This window comes from Bubalus bubalis, chromosome 3 (genome assembly GCF_019923935.1).
Source record: "Bubalus bubalis isolate 160015118507 breed Murrah chromosome 3, NDDB_SH_1, whole genome shotgun sequence".
Classification (NCBI taxonomy): Eukaryota; Metazoa; Chordata; class Mammalia; order Artiodactyla; family Bovidae; genus Bubalus; species Bubalus bubalis.
This window is the reverse complement of record NC_059159.1, coordinates 64,972,608-64,990,825: the sequence shown is the minus strand read 5'-3', so window position 1 is coordinate 64,990,825 and position 18,218 is coordinate 64,972,608.

The following is an 18,218-nucleotide window of genomic DNA, read 5'->3' as shown; positions in this document are numbered from 1 at the left end:
AATATAAGATATACACCCGATAATGGTGTTTGTGGATAAATCTATTGACTAAAACAAATCCTTGCTTAAGTCCCATGCATGTACAGCTAAATTTATGGCAAAATAGCCAATTCATTTTTCTCCCTGTGAGCCATTGAGCCTGTTTATGGTGCATGTCTCCTGTCTCATCATAAAAACGTCATGCAAATAACACACTGTTCTTGCTCGTGCACTTCAGTTGCCTTTGAGCACTTTGCTTCAGGACATTCAAAGCAAATTTCAGAAACCGAAGCCATGGGAAATGTACCTGCAATAAATTTATGACTTTTTCTGCAACACATTTACAAATCAGTTGTAACTCAGCAGATTTCAGTATGTGGAGACACATATGGCTGTCACTTGGTGGGGGTGGATGGACAGGAAGGGACATCTAGTTAGCAGAGGGCAGAAGTAGTGACAAACAATGCACAGGGTAGGTCCAAAAAGAAACAAAGAATTATCCAACCCCAAAGGTTATCAATGTCAAGGTTCATGAACCCCCCTGTAAATTCTCAAAGACCCTCCTGCATTCTTTTCATAGACAGCAGCCAGTGCTCCTCAAAGCAAGAGCACAGTGTACTTCTCCGTCCCATGCACGAGGCTCACCTGTTATCACACGACTAAACAAGCTGCTTGGAGTGGTGATTTGCCTGCAAACTTTGGCATAAAATGTAACTTACATTAAAGATATTGCCACCTCATCTGACAAAAGCTACCTTTATGAAAGTCTTAAAACAGAGATTCCTATTTTGCTGCTTGCTTTATTTACTGCTTGCTAAAGAGAAATCCACATAAGAGTATATTCAATAAAAACCCGAGAGGTTTTTCTACCTTACTTACTTACAAGCATTTCTACCTTACTAGCAAGCCAAATGATGCCCTGTTGTTGGATGTGCCACAATGCTTGGTTATGATGAACAGTGTGAAGTTGTTCACATGTACTGACAGGAGATTCAACTCTCTCAAGGCAAAACTTCCCTGAGATAATTTCAATGTGTGTTTTTTTCTTCAAGAAACAGCCTATTTTATTTTGAATGTCCATTGTGATTTTAGATACTATTATGGCAATATTATAAGAAGTACAGATGTAAAAAGTTATCATTTCTTTTCCCATCTTCCTAATTCTCTCTTGACATTATGTGATGGTTTACAGTCAGGCTTCAGATTATCAAAAACTGTGCTACAGATTGCTCTCTGGCACCTTGTAGCTACGCCATTTTGGCCACAACACTTGTCAAAACTCAGTTCCCCACATATAAAATGGCAATGACAATAAGTTCATGGGTGACTATGAGTATGCAATGACACAGAACACATAAAGATCTTCATACAATGCCAGAAATGAAAAAGCCATGAATAAATGTTAACTGATGCCGCGACAACTACTATTATTTTTGTCATCCTATGTCATAACAAGAGTCAAAATATAAGACTGAATAGAAATCTAAGAACTTGCTATTTGTAGCTATGCCCACACTGCACACCAGATTCCTTGCCATCCAGAATTATCTTTTTTATTCCAGCCTCCAGCAAAATTCTTGCCACACAGCCAGCTTTCTCCAAATTCAAATGAATATTCAAATGACCAGATGAATAAGCACTTACAAGCCAAGATCAGGAGAAAGGAAGAAAGTCTCACCTTATACTACAAGAAACATTTTAACATTTCTGTTCAAAGTATAATAAGATATTTTAATAAGATCTCATTCCCACGCAATGTCTGGGAAATAGAAAATGTCTAGACAATCAGATGTCCCATGAATAGCAGACTCATGAGACATTCTGTATATAACTTGCATGACAGTGCGTATAAATATATATGCATATATATATATATATATATAATTCATACAGTGTATGCCCATATAGTGTGATAGAATAAATCCTGATGTTTACTGACATAAGATTCTTATTCCAGGTAAACCGAGACATTTATTGTTTTGGCAGGAGAGTGACTGAAAACTTAGCTTTCCAAGGATCCCTCTAGCTGCCCTGCAGAGGATGATCCATGGGGGCCACAGTAGCATCAGGGAGCCTAGTTGGGAGGTGGTTTCTGATGGTTCAAGGAAAAAAAAAATAGATGAAAGGAGCTTGTGGTTAGGACTAGGGTATAGGATAGACTTTGAAAGTTGATGGTTTGAAAACAGCCAGTGATATAGATGGGAGATGGAGTGGAGGAGACGGTGGTGAAGGAGAGGGTGATGAGGGAGACTGCAGGCTTTGGGCCAAGCAACAGTGAGGATGGGGAGCCATTTACTGTGAGCACAGGGCTGTAGGTGGATCTAGATTCCCCTTTCCACTGGTCCATCACTCCTGATTCCTCATCCCTAACATTCTGATTTTAATCCCCCCAGCCCACCCCACCCAGAGAAAACCTGTCTTCTAGATACTGTCGGTTCCTTTCACTTGGCTAAAGCATTCTCTCTCTCTTCTTTAAATTTTTTTGTTTTATTCCATCTTGGCTCCTCTGATTCTAGTTAGAGATTCAAAGGTTCAGAAGAATATAAAAGAGAGGGAGATTTCCCAAAATCCCTGTCTGTCGGGGAAAGGACATGGAGCCCATGAAGGAGGAGGAACAAACTGCCTTGTAAAACTCGTCATTAAACTCAGTTTACTTAGAAGTCCCCTGCACTGTTTACGACAAGTCACTAAAATGTCAGCCGATCTCTCCGTGAAATGAGCTGTTCTATTTTACAGTTAAGCTTTTCCTAAAAACGTTTTGGTGAGTAATGGATATAGGATGCATAACAACTCAGTGCATGGAGCATTTATAAAAGCCATGGATTATACAAATGGCAGGTAAACAAGGATACTTTTTTGAACAGTCCCTCATGGCTTGAATTTAAAGCAGTTCTCCATGAATGCAGTAGGCAGGCAGCACTGAGTTCATTTTTGGAGCAGTGACTCTGGGATGCCCACTATGGATGATGGGGGTGCTGAGGTAATAAACCTCAGAACTGGACCAGCTGACTAACCACACATTCCTTAGTATCACTTCCAGGACATACCTTCACAGCAAACGTCTTCTTAATAAAGTCAAGGAAAAATAATAGACAGGCTGTATGATAAATGGCTGAAGACATATCTGATAGGCAAATGACTTCAGTTGATCTCTGCTTAAAAAAGTAAATAAAATAGAGCAGTCCAAAATAAAAGGAGAGGAAAGGAAGAAACCCTCCATGTTGCATTTCTAGAATCCTTAGTCACTGAGGAGCTGCTGAAGGGATGTGTAAGGGTGACTGTTTGGCCAGCAGAGCAGAGTTTTAGGCACTGAACGCTTAGATAAGTTATGACATGAAATGCTTGACAGGTCCAGTCCCCAGTCCAGAAAACTGCTCTTGGACGAGACAGGTGACAACGCACAGTGGATAATAAAAGACCCAGACCACTTGCCCATGTGTTGGCTGGAAGAAGGCAGCAGCAGCAGAAGCCCAGTCTCAACTCAATACTTGCTTCTGGGACTTGATCATAAAATTCTTTCACTCCAAAACCTAAATAAAACTCTGCTTAAGAGAAAAATCAGATTAGTAATTTAACTATGCCAGTACACTGATTTTTTTCCTAGCTTACTACACTGGCTCACATTAATTATATACTATTTCATAGATTATGTCTTTACTAACTCTCAAAACGTGTGAGTCGTGATGCCGCACTACTTCATCTTGTTAAAATTCAAGAGGAGATATAAGAAGGTCCCGCTGTCAGCGTCTTATCCTTGTTCCTCCAAATTCCTCACGTCTTTATTGCACTTATTAGCAAAATATCTTGATATCTTACTTTAGCTCAGGAATTCCTCTGATACCCTCTCTTTTCCTCAACCTTTTCTTTCCTTTCTTAGCATCCTGAGACTTTACCCAGACATGCTGACTCTGGAGACCATCCAAAGATAAGCATCAGTGTGATCAAGTGCTTGGGAAATAGGATGTATAAAGAGAGACGAATAAAATAGAAAGCTATCAGAATAGATTCAGGAGCAGTTTTCAAGAGCAAGGTGCTGAATTTCAAAGACATTTACTTAGGTTTAATTCGAAAAGAAAATGTAAGTGAAAGTTCTAACAGCCCATCCTCCAGAATTCACTCGTCTGCCATGTTCAACTTTGCTCACACCCCTCATCACACTGTTGTGCCTTCAACTGTGCCCATACCTTTCATCACATAGCTGTGTCTTCAACTTTGCCCTCACCCTTCATCACACTGTTGTGCCTTCAACTTTGCCCTCACCCTTCATGACACTGTTGTGCCTTCAACTTTGCCCACACCCCTCATCACACTGTTGTGTCACACCATCCTTGGGACACCTGTCACATGTGCAGAACCCTGGATGCGCCCCTTGTCTTCATCACAGTCCCAGACAATCTACGTATTGATAATAAAATGTGCTGTACCCTCTAGAACGGTGGTTTGCAATCAGAGGTAACTAGGGGCGGGGTGCCAGTGGTGCGTCGGGGGCAGGGGTCAGACATGCTGCTCAATATACTATGAAGTGCGGATGAGTCCCAACAAGGACGCACCCGGTCCAAACCATCACACAGTGCTCTGCTCCATGGGAACTGGCAGGAAACAGAAGTCCTGGCTATGTCCCAGGTCACCTACACAAGCTTCAGCTTTCAAGATAGGAACTCTTACCACCTCTGACAGTGAAAATGGGGATGCCTAAATGGGCCCACTGAGAACAGTCCACCCAGACCGCCCTCACACCCTCCTCTATGTGACTGCTCCTCTCAGGCAGGTGAGAACCCACCTGTGAATGACCGTCTCCCTATTACCATCAGCAATGTGTGTGCATGCGTGTGAAGGCAGCAAGGTACACAAAGGGATGCTGGAAACCGACACACTTTGTTGATAGGTTATTATGTTACCTTGCTCCTGATAACTAAAAGTAGAGTTAAAATCCAGAACAAAGTCATTTATTACTATTGCAGATTTTTCAATCTGAGGTATTTTCTCACATATTATGTGATCTATTTTATCATAGATTTAGATTAAAATTTAAGTGATAATTTCCCTAATGATATACTTAAAATCATTGATTTTTCCACCATTTAAAGTACCATAAGATATCACTTATATGTGAAATCTGAAATACAGCACAAGTGAATTTATCTATGAAACAGAAACAGAATCACAGACGCAGAGAACAGACTTGTGGTGGCCAAGAAAGGTGGGGGCTGGGGGAGGATGGCTTAGGAGTTTGGGGTTAGCAGATTCAGACTATTACATAGAGAATGAATAAACAAGGTCCTTCTTTATAGCACAGGGAACTACATCCAGTATCCTGTGATAAACCATAATGAAAAAAAAAAAAAACATGAAAAAGAATATATACATATAACTGAATCATGTTTTTGTACAGCATAAATTAACAGAAAATCGTAAATCAACTATACTTCAATAAGGTTAAAATAAAATTTAAAAGAATAAAAAAATAATAATGTAAGTAAATGTTTCTCTGCTGTGAGAATTGACCAAATTAATCAAACCCCAGGGAGGGGTCATGGAAATCTCCAATTTGTCCCCAGGGGGTCAGAAGCACAGGTGACAGCCTGGACTTGTGAGTGGCATCTGAAAGGGGGGCAGTCTCGTGGGCCTGAGCCCCTCACCCTGCGGACCTGAGGCTGCTCCTCATGGATGGTGCTAGAACCAAATCCCATTTGTAGGACATTCAGTCCATGTCTGCTGAGTATCAGAGCACTGCCTGGTGCTGGGAACACAGAGCATCATCTCAGCACTTGCCTAAGAGCTCCCTGATGACAGGCAGTCTTATTTTCTGCATCTCCTGCAAGCACTTCCCAAGCGCTCATGGAACTTTGGCAGAAACCAAAACAACAACAAAAAAAAACCAAAAACCCTCCATATGTCCAGGACAACTGTGGTATGGAGATGGAGTGGCCCTGAGTTCACGTCCACCACCCTCAAAAGGGCCTGGGACTCCCTCCCCTCCCCTCCGTGGTCAGGATAGAAGGAAGTGCATCTGCTGAGTGAATTTCACGTCTTCTCACATAGAAGCTCTCACCAGAAAATACAATCGAAAAGCTAAATTAATCTACTGAAGAGACTGGACCCCACAGATTCTATTTTGTTAGACTTGGAACAAAACCCACTTTCCTGGAAAAATAAACACAGTAGACTTCTTTCCACCTGTTTTATGATGGAAATAGAATAAAAATTTAACTTGTGAGGTGCCCATTGCCTTCCTGTCAAAAGTTCTGAATGTAATACAAATATTTTACTGTCTGTGGGCTTCCCTGGTGGCTAAGTGGTAAAGAATCTGCCTGAAATGCAGGAGTTCTGGGTTTGATCCCTGGGCTGGGAAGATCCCCTGAAGAATAGAATGGCAACCCACTCCAGTATTCTTGCCCGGAGAGTCCCATGGACAGAGGAGCCTGGCAGGCTACAGTCCATGGGGTTGCAAAGAGTTGGACACGATTGAGTGACTAACACTTTCACCGTCTGTATTCCATGATTTCCCTTTCTTTCTGGGCCTTGAAAGCTTTGAAAGGAACTCTTTTTCCCTTTATGAGTGCAAACAAATGACTGGTATTTATATTTTCTGTCTTTCTGTGAGGATCTCTGCTGATTGCTATATACGTGGGCCCCTCTGGTGCTGTTCTTGAGGGACAAGCACTCATATCAGCAAGACGGGGAGTAGCAATAGCCACTCTGGGCTCTGCAGCTGCAGACGGCTGGGCAAGAACATGGCTTGATTTCATTTTAACAGCACAGCAGAACTTCTCTGCTAAAAGCAAAGCCTGCATCCACTGAAACAGATCTGCCATAGAAATAGATATACAACTTTAAATAAACAGTGCTCTAAAGATACTGTATATGAAAATGATATCATGTTATGGCTATAAAATCTGGAAACAAAGACTTGAGTTACTTTATTAAAAACAAAACTCACCCCCTCTAAGGGATTCCTCCAGTCTCATGATTGGTTTTGTGCACCCCACTGAGACCCAGGTCTTAGTTAGGAAAAAAAGATATGGCATTTCTTTTAGGACAGAAAGAGGAGCTTCCAAAAGAACTCTACCTGGAGCCAGAGAATTCTGGAACCCTCCACATTACAGTCTTGGTTTGGGTTAGAAATTCCTGAAGGTCACTGTGCCCATGGAAATGTTATATTCCATACCAACCCTACTTACATGAACTGTTTTCTGGAAGGAAGGCTGTTTATATATAAAATCAGGGGTTGGAACCTAACCCTCACATGTGATGGTATTTGGAGATGGGTCTTTGGGAGGTGAGAGGTCAAAAGGGTGGAGGCCTCATAAATAGGATTCATGCCCTTGTGAAGGAAACTCCAAAGCGCCCCCAGCCCCCACTGCCACGTGAGGACACAGTGAGAAGACAGCCTTCTATGAACCAGGAAATTGGCTTCACCAGACTCTGAATCTGCCAGCACCTTGATCTTAGCCTTCCAGCCTCCAGAGCTATGAGAACAAGTGTTGTCACCCGTTGATGGTGTTTGGTTACAGCAGCCTGCATGGGCTGAGAGGGAGAGACACTGGAAGACCACTGGCACCTCTAGACAAGATGTTGAGGACAGACAGCCTGTCCTCCGGGGGCTGGGGGAGAATCTACACATCTCCTCTTGCATCAAGAAGCCCCTGCAAGTTTCCACTTGTTACAGGGGCTTGCTGGGCAGCTAAGGCTATAGTGCTGCACCTTTGGAAACCTGCCCTTTGTCAGCAGGAAGCTATTAGCCCATCATGTGCAGTTTCTGAACTGTTAACTTACATACTCACTTTAGAAAATGTATTAAGTCACAATTCCCCTTTTTAAAACATAAGTAAAGCCAGTATATGTCCTCAAAAGCCTAGGAATGGGAATATATGAGAAGAATAAATCAGAAGAAGGAAGAAAAGTTGAAAATCTATAAAAGACAAAAAAAAAGGGCTAATTTCAGGCATTCTCCACTAGGAAATGGTCAACCCACAAAGATACAGCTAAGTACAAGCCCCCTGTAGCTACCAATGTGTGGGATTTCTGCACCGAGGAGCTCAGGTTAAAGTCTGATGACTACAACCTCATCGTTTGACACAAGCTTTGTCTACTGACAATGCAGTCATCCCCAAATATCAATATCTATGATGCATGTTTCACACAGTTTCGGAATATTTTTAAATGCCTTAAATCCTTGGATAAGCTCTACTGAATCTTCCTTGATATCCTCTTGATTCTCCACAACCCCACTACAGTCATCTTCAGGGAAACGATAAGATTGAGAACATTTCTTTCTGAAAAAGGTATAAAATGGGGGAGCTTTCAAAGAAAATATGATATCAAAAAAGATAAAAATCTATTAATAAAAATAAATTTCACCCTACCCTTCTTCTTTATGTAAAACCATGAAACACAGTGAAGACATTATCATCTCATCAGAGGCAGAAAAATTCACATAGAATTTGCTGTAGCCTGACATCCAGTTCTGCCTGAGTCCTGATTCATTTCAAAACTCAATGAAAAACCCACTTGTCCCATCTGGGAAAAAAAGGAGTGGGGAAGTATACTTTAATTATGCTTTTAAAAAATTGAAGTACTTAAGCTATTGACTGTCATCAAATTTAAATTGACACATGGTCCACCAAAAGCTTTTATCTTGCTATTTGATTCTAAAATACAAATAGCTGTGAAAAGAAGAGAAGCAAAAGCAAAGGAGAAAAGGAAAGATATAAGCATCTGAATAAAGAGTTCCAAAGAATAGCAAGAAGAGATAAGAAAGCCTTCCTCAGCGATCAATGCAAAGAAATAGAGGAAAACAACACAATGGGAAAGACTAGAGATCTCTTCAAGAAAATTAGAGATACCAAGGGAACATTTCATGCAAAGATGGGCTCGATAAAGGACAGAAATGGTATGGACCTAACAGAAACAGAAGCTATTAAGAGGTGGCAAGAATACACAGAAGAGCTGTACAAAAAAGATCTTCACGACCGAGATAATCAAGATTGTGTGATCATTCACCTAGAGCCAGACATCCTGGAATGTGAAGTCAAGTGGGCCTTAGGAAGCATCACTATGAATAAAGCTAGTGGAGGTGATGGAATTCCAGTTGATCTATTTCAAATCCTGAAAGATGATGCTGTGAAAGTGCTGCACTCAATATGCCAGCAAATTTGGAAACTCAGCAGTGGCCACAGGACTGGAAAAGGTCAGTTTTCATTCCAATCCCACCATCAGCAGTGATTTTGGAACCCAGAAAAATAAAGTCAGCCACTGTTTCCACTGTTCCCCCATCTATTTCCCATGAAGTGAAGGGACAGAATGCCATGATCTTAATTTTCTGAATGTTGAGCTTTAAGCCAACTTTTTTACTCTCCTCTTTCACTTTCATCAAGAGGCTCTTTAGTTCTTCTTCACTTTCTGCCATAAGGATAGTGTCATCTGCATATCTGAGGTTATTGATATTTCTCCCAGCAATCTTGATTCCGGCTTGTACTTCTTCCAGCCCATCCATTTCCAGCCCTTCCAGTTTCTCATGATGTACTCTGCATACAAGTTAAATAAGCAGGGTGACAATATACAGCCTTGATGTACTCCTTTTCCTATTTGGAACCAGTCTATTGTTGCATGTCCAGTTCTAACAGTTGCTTCCTGACCTGCATATAGGTTTCTCAGGAGGCAGGTCAGGTGGTCTGGTATTCCCATCTCTTTCAGAATTTTCCACAGTTTATTTTGATCCACACAGTCAAAGGTTTTGGCATAGTCAATAAAGCAGAAATAGATGTTTTTCTGGGACTCTCTTGCTTTTTCGATGATCCAGCAGATGTTAGCAATTTGATCTCTAGTTCCTCTGCCTTTTCTAAAACCAGCTTGAACATCTGGAAATTCACGGTTCACGTATTACTGAAGCCTTGCTTGGAGAATTTTGAGCTTTACTTTACTAGCGTGTGAGATGAGTGCAATTGTGCAGTAGTTTGAGCATTCTTTGGCATTGCCTTTCTTTGGGACTGAAATGAAAACTGACCTTTTCCAGTCTAGGTAAAACAAATGCCAATACTGAAAAATGCATTCCTACCAAGTCATATTTCTTCCTTTTCTGCACTTCTGAGAAGGAAAAATCGGAATATGAAAGTATGTGGTTGGTAAACACAGTGTGGAATATTAATATCATGGAAAAATAGTAGTAAACATCTGGTGCATGCAATTGATCCTCCCATCAACAAAGGCAAAATTCTCATCTGAGTCAGATGTCTATGACCATGGAAGGAAATGATGATCTGTTCTCAACAGTAAGGAAAACAGTGACTCTGAGTTTAGCCTATGATACTGTAAATGTAAGTATACAGAAGAGGTAAGATGCTCCTTCTGCCCCTTGTAACCAAGTGTGTCCTAGGTAGGGGAAGAGGATTGGAGTCACCCCTCCATCTCGAGCCAAAGGCAGTCAGAGAGGATGAGGTCAACAGGATGTGCACCTCACAGAGGGCTGGAGAAGTCAGAATGGGGTGTGTGTCCATCAGGGCAGAGGCCAGGAGCCTCAGGGAATGATGGGAAGAAGGGAAGTGCGTCAACTGGCATAAATTAGAGTCTGAAGAGCAATTACGGAAGGTTCTGGGGCCTGGGCCTAAGACAAACCGCAGAAGTTTCTCCCCCCGAGGGAGGCTGACCACTGAGAATGGAACTACCTGGCCTCTTCTCACCTTGGGTTGCGCTGCAGTTTCTGGGCAGGCTGTCTAGAGACAAACACCACACAGCGATCTACACTGATCATGAAGGCATGTTGTAGTCACTAAAGATGCGTGTATCCTCATCCACTCTGTAGTCTTTTGTTACCAAGTTGAAAGTACTGTAGTTTCCAAAAATACCTGAGTGTGTGGGGGGTGGGGTGGGGGTGGTACAGTGGGAAACACTTTATGGGGCTTTTGCCTGGAAAATCCCATGGACGGAGGAGCCTGATGGGCTGCAGTCCATGGGGTCCCAAAGTCGGTCACGACCGAGCAACTTCCCTTTCACTTTTCACTTTCATGCATTGGAGAAGGAAATGGCAACCCACTCCAGTGTTATTGCCTGGAGAATCCCAGGGACGGTGGAGCCTGATGGGCTGTCCTCTATGGGGTCACACAGAGTCAGACACAACTGACACGACTTAGCAGCAGCAGCAGCAGCAGGCATCACTGGAAACTAGCCTGCAATTCATGCCGACTCTTTCTTCTGCTCTCAGTCTGCTGCCCATGTATATCCTCTCATTAGGTACATCTTTGTCTCCCAAATTACGAGTAATTCTGTGTGATTCACTGGTTCTGCTGCTCTGTCCAGAACTCCATCCATGACACACTTCAGCTATTTACTCTTCCCCGCTCCCTCCACTTGATTTGGCTCCAGGCTCTCCTAGCTGGATGTCACCACTTGTCCACTAGGAAGACGGAGCAAAGATGGGACTCAGACATGAAGATACCAGGACTGAAAGACAGAAAACCAATGGCTGAGAGAAAAGGCAAAGACCAGAAGCTTTGTAATACCAATGATAAAGCAACCTTAAATACCCAAATGCCCCATGGAGCCTCATCAGTAAGTTCGTGTGTTCTCTTTTAAAAGTCTTGTTTAAAAATGCCTTGTCTCCAAGGCATTTTAAGGGCTTCCCAAGGGAAATAAACAGCTCAAAATAACTTTTGTGTTCATCCTTCAATCTCTGAAACATGTATAAACTCAAAAAATATTTCAATTGAAGGAACAATAAACTAATTAATTAATGCAAGATAAGTTAGGTGTTAAATGTAACAAATAACTCTGGCTTCAAGTGTCTACACAAAAACATCCATATACTCATTAAAAATCTTATCTATGTGAATGTTTCTAAATATTACTTTCTGCAAAGACGTATAATCACTTTAAAAGAAGGCTATCTTTATCCCCTGCAGAGTCATCTTGTATGTGTTGTTTGTAAAGAAGACTATTCAAGTAAATGGAAGAGGGAAGCTTCTAAGCATATTAATAAGACAGCTACAAAAGTCCTTTGTGTGTGTTCAGTGCATGATACCACACTGTATTGTTTTCCTTTGTTTGCTGGACCATGACAAGAAAGAGGACAAAAGCAGAGACTTAAGAACCCGGAAGATCAAACAGGTATATTTCTGTGAAAGGTAGTAAGTAATCATCACTTTCTTGCAAAGGGGTGCCTACTATAACAAAATCTTATAAAGCAAAAAAGGCATGATGTAAAAATGAATTAAAGATGAGAAAGACCCTGTCAAGACTGGGATTTCTGTCCTGAAATGTTAAGAAAGGAAATACTGCAGAGAGGATTGGAAAAAATAGGGAGATGTTGCTCAAAAGGCACAAGGTTCAGTGGTGCAAGATGAGCCAGTGTTGGAGATACAGCAAGCTGACCACAATCAGTCATAGTGTATCATGTGAGATGCATACAAAGAGCTGATCTTTTATATACACCATAAAAGAACAGACAGAAACCATGTGAAAGGTGAGCGTGTCCATCAGATTGGTTTCATTGTGGCTGTCCCACAACACTTATTTAGATCAAACCATCACAGCGCACACCCAAGTATATGCAATTTTCATTTGTCAAACCTCAAACAAAACTGGAAAAAAATAACATCAACAACAAAAAAGAGGAAAAACAGAAAGAAGTAGAAGCCATCAGGTCCAGGAGATTAACATGTAAACACGGGAGTCCTAGACCACCCCGACTTCCTCTGAGCCTGGTACACCCACACACCTCACTCCATGGCAACTCTCTCCTTCCTTCCCATTTCTCAGACCAAAACAGGGGCATCTTACCTGACTCTCTGGTTCTCGTCCCCCTCTTGCAGCTCCTCAGAGAGTCATGCCCCATCTGCTTTGACAAGCACCTACTGGCAGCCTGACCACCGTCTTTGGCTGAATCACCATCACAGTTCTCTGCCCTGGTACCTCTCCCTGGGCACCCATGACAGCTTCTGAGCCTCCCTCCTTTTACCCAGCCAGCCTACAGCCCATTCTCAACCCACCAGGTGGGGTTGTCTTTTTGAGACTAGTCATGTCAACCTGCCATTCAAAACCCTATACACCTCAAAGTAAAAATCTTAGATGTTACACTGACTCATTAGGCCTTAGACAACCTGGTGGCTGATATTTCTCCAACATCTTCCCCTAGCACCCTCCACACTGCACCCCATTTGTGGTTTCCAGAACCACTGGCCTCCCAGGTATTCTGTTACAGATGGAAGCATGTTTCCAAAAATTCATATGCTCAAGTCCTAACTCATGGTGTCTCAGATGGCAACCTTATTTAGAAATATGATCATTGCAAACATGGTGAGTTAAAATGCAGTCAAGCTGGGGACAGGGTAGGCCCCTAATCCAATGCGTCTTTATAAAAGGGGGAAATTTGGACATAGATATGCACAGGGGGAAACACCACGTGTGAACATACAGGCAAAGACTGGGTGATGTGTCTCCAGAAAAGGAACCCCAGACACTGCTAGCAAGGCCCCAGAAGCCAGAGGAGAGCCTGCGACAGATGTGTGGGCCTCAGGCAAGGCAATTCCACCCCACAGACCTGGGGTCCAGGTGCTCACAGGACCCAAGTGGTGTTTAAATATTTATTTTTTAAGTCACATCTCCCATGTGTACTTAAGCACTACCCTCTTTGGCACAGCCAAATACTGCAATTATGTTCTATGTTAGGCATTCTGCTGCAAGACAAGAAAAACAGGACACAGTGGGGAAAAAGCCTCAGAGCCTCAGAAGAAACCAATCTGTAGACACCTCGATCTCGGGCTTCTGGCCTTGGAACTATGAGAGTTCATTTCTGTTGTCTAAGCCACTCAGCTGGTGGCACTTTTTTGTGGAGTTTAGGAAACCACACACACTCCTCAAACATCTAGACCAACTCCCATCTCTGGGGATGTCATCAGATTGTTCCTTCTGGCGAGGCTCCCCTGAGAGGCCAGGGCAGTAGGACAAAGTCCTGAGCATCAGGTCCGACCTTCCTGCAACTCCTGGGTACTTCCTGCACAAGTGATTACAGACAGATGAGGTCTCCACACTGCGTGGGGCCCAGGGATTCCCTTCCTGCTACCTGAACCCTGCTACACAGTCTCCTGCACACCTGGATGTCTTGTGAGCATTAGTATTCTTTGTCATCCAAGGACCCCTACATCCTTGAACTGTGTTGGTGAATCCTCACCAACACAGCCCCGTCCTATTACAGCACTGACATTAGTTAAGTCAAAGGCTCTTCATTTCCTCTGAGTTCATACAAAACTGCCACACTTGACAGACATGAGCTAAGTCTGGAGGGACATATTTAAAAGTATAATCTCCAAAGACAAGGGGAGAAAGTAGGAAAATCCAAAGGAAATGATCGATGAGGCAAATTTGGAAATAAAAAGTCATGTGTGTATTTGAAATAACAGAATTTTGTAATCATTTTATTAAGCTCTTAAGCATGAAAAGTCTTGGATATATATTAACATTTAAGAGTCAATATTTTGGAAAATTGCATTCCTACTTTGCTATTTTGTAGGGAGGGAGGTGGTGTCTCTCAAGTCCTTTTTTAATACCAGATAAACTTCAGAGTATGTGAAGCCTTCTAAAGCTTTTGAAGCATTCTCATTCTATTTTTTAGAAAGAGTTACAGCTGAATTGCATATCACAATTTACAGAGGACTTTCTTATATATTAAACCAGTTAAGTATGTGGACCAGCCAAAGGAAGGCCATCTCTTACATAAAACAAATTAAAATTGCTATAATATTTTATTTTTATTTTAGAAATAAATGCAAAATATTTAGTATAATATTAATAAGACTATAATACAAATAGTTAATTTCAATATAACATTTTTCTAAAGAGTGAAATTCTATAATCTATTTTGTTATGTAAATAATCACCCTTGGGTCTTCTAAATATGTACATTTCCTATATATTTTTAACATGATGGACAGAAGTCTGGCAGTTAAGAGTATATTTAATTCCTCTAAAACATGGTGCTCATTTGATTTTGTCATAAAAATATTTTCATTTACTATACACCACCATCTGTCTTTCATCTTTCTTTCATCTAGAAGCAGTCATTTTTATCTCCTCCCAAACAATAGGGCTGAAATAATAGATTAGGTAAGAGGCTGATAGCATCCAATAATTTTCATCATTAAATGCTCCATGTGCAGTACACACATCATGGGCCAAGGACCATTTCTTTCATATCTCCTCCAGCCTGTTTATATGTCCTTGTTACCATGGGACAGTTTCACCAACTGAGTTGGGAAGATCTCTTTTTCTGGATAGCCTCAAGCCACATCACCATCACCCACACACCATCAATAGTGATGACCTCATTAACTAATTGGAGAAGGAAATGGCAACCCACTCCACTATTCTTGCCTGGAGAATCCCATGGACAGAGGAGTCTGGTGGGCTACAGTCCATGAGGTCACAAAGAGTCAGACATGCCTGAGCAACTAACACACACACAATTAACTAATGCCAAACATCCAACCCATAGAGATGCTTGTGTTCCCTCTCTCTTTCCCTCGAGCAGCCCCTTTTTCCAAGTCTGGAAAAGGTAAAACAGAAAAACCAAGTTGGTACCATGCCTCCAAACAATGGAAACATGTGTAATGAGAGTGACTGACTAGCTCTCTGATTCCTGTTTCTATAGCCAACGGAATTCAAGGTCATCTATGCCATTCCGCTTGCTGGTTTACCTAAAGCTGCCCACAGCAATCTATCTTGGGATCTTTCCTGCTGGAGGTGTGACTGCTTTTGCAATTATAGATTTTGTCTATTTGGTTTGGTTCATGGATGGTCAAGCACTACAGCAAACTGGAAAGGAAAACAATGGTGCTGTGACAGCCCTCATTTGTATCCATACTTGAGTCATAAACACCCATAAATCACCAAAATACCACAACCACCAAGCTGATGAATTTAACCTTAAAGCAGCAATCTCCCTACAGCTGACTGTGGATGATTAACTAGTAAGAATACACATCCATGAAACAGAGAAAATGGGGACCTCACTGGAGGCTTATTAGAATGAAGGAAAGAAAATAGAACAAGACAGAGAAAAGGATGAAATCTGAAAGCTTTCTGATTTCCCTATAGGGTAGAAAACATTAGGCTATATAATTGTCAAATAAATTACTTTTGAAAACTTCCAATCTTAATAACAAAATGATGTAAATAATTGTACCTGACAGCTTACTTGGGGTCTCTCACATTCTATATCACATAATAGTTTGTAGTACATTAGGCTGTTTTACAACATGAAAGACAAATATAATACATGTCAGCAAAGTTAGAGATAAATCAAAAATTATTTTAATAAAAAGTTGATAAGGCTACCACGTAGATGTAATTAACTACTTTTTAAAAGGTTTTATAAATCAATGGAACAAAATAGAAAGCTCAGAAATAAATCCACTCGCCTATGGACATCTTATCTTTGACAAAGTAGGCAAAAATATAAAATGGAGAAAAGACAATCTCTTTAACAAATGGTGCTGGGAAAACTGGTCAACCACCAGTAAAAGAATGAAACGAGAACACTTTCTAACACCATACACAAAAATAAACTCAAAATGGATTAAAGATCTAAAGGGAAGACCAGAAACTATTAAACTCCTAGAGGAAAACATAGGCAAAACATTCTCTGACATAAGTCGCAGAAAGATCCTCTATGACCCACCTCCCAGGGTAATGGAAATAAAAGCAAAAATAAACAAATGGGACTTAACTAAACTTAAAAGCTTTTGCACAACAAAGGAAACTATAAGCAAGGTGAAAAGACATCCTTCAGAGTGGGAGAAAATAATAGCAAATGACAAAAAATTAATCTCAAAAATATACAAATAGCTCATGCAACTCAATACCAGAAAGATAAATGGCCCGGTTAAAAATAGGCCAAAGAACTAAACAGACATTTCTTCAAAGAAGACATACAGATGGCTACAAACACATGAAAAAATGCTCAACATCACTCATTATCAGAGAAATGCAAATCAAAACCAAAACCACAATGAGGTACCATCTCACACCAGTCAGAACGGCTGCTATCAAAAGTCTACAAGCAATAAATTCTGGAGATGGTGTGGAGAAAAGGGAACCCTCTTACACTGTTGGTAGGAATGCAAACTAGTACAGTTACTATGGAGAACAGTGTGGAGATTCCTTAAAAAACTTAAAATAGATCTGCCATATGACCCAGCAAACCCACTACTGGGCATACACACTGAGGAAACCAGAATTGAAAGAGACACATGTACCCCAATGTTCATCACAGCACTATTTACAATAGCTGGGACATGGAAGCAACCTATATGTACATCAGCAGATGAATGCATAAGAAAGCTGTGGTATATATACACAATGGAATATTACTCAGCTATTAAAAAGAATGCATTTGAATCAGTTCTAATGAGGTGGATGAAACTGGAGCCTAGTATACAGAGTGAAGTAAGTCGGAAAGAAAAACACCGATACAGTATATTAACACATGTATATGGAATTTAGAAAGATGGTAACGATGACCCTATACGTGAGACAGCAAAAGAGACACAGATATAAAGAACAGAATTTTGGACTCTGTGGGAGAAGGTGAGGGTGGAATGATTTGAGAGAATAACATTGAAACATGTATATTACCATATGTGATCTCCAGTCCAAGTTCGAGGCATAAAACAGGACACTCAAAGCCAGTGCACTGGGACAACTTAGAAGGATGGGATGGGGAGAGAAGTGGGAAGGGTTTTGGGGATGCAGAACACATGTACAGCCCTGGCTGATTCATGTCAATGTATGGTAAAACCACCACAATTGCAAAGTACCTAGCCTCCAACTAAAATTTAAAAATCAATTTTTTAAAAAAAGGTTTTACTCATTCTTAAAGAAAGTATTAGAATTATTTCACAAAGTTTTGAACATTTAAATGTAAACCCACAGATGGACTAGGAGAGCATCATTGTTCATAGAGAAAGGAAATATATGCAGTCAGAAAATAGGTAAACATTTTTAAAGTGTCTGGAACTACCATTCTAAAGGGCCTACAAATTCCACATGCCAAAATTAGACAGATTGACCCAGCCAGCCAAGGCAGACTGAACAACCATGGCCGACTTACATAGCATGAACAGTAAGCAAGAGCGTGGGAACAGGAGGGAAGCAGGCAAGGCACAACCTTTAAAAGAAGTAATAGGACATGACAAAGACTGGTTAGAACCAACTAGGTCCAAGATGGCAGAAAATATGACTTCCTTCAG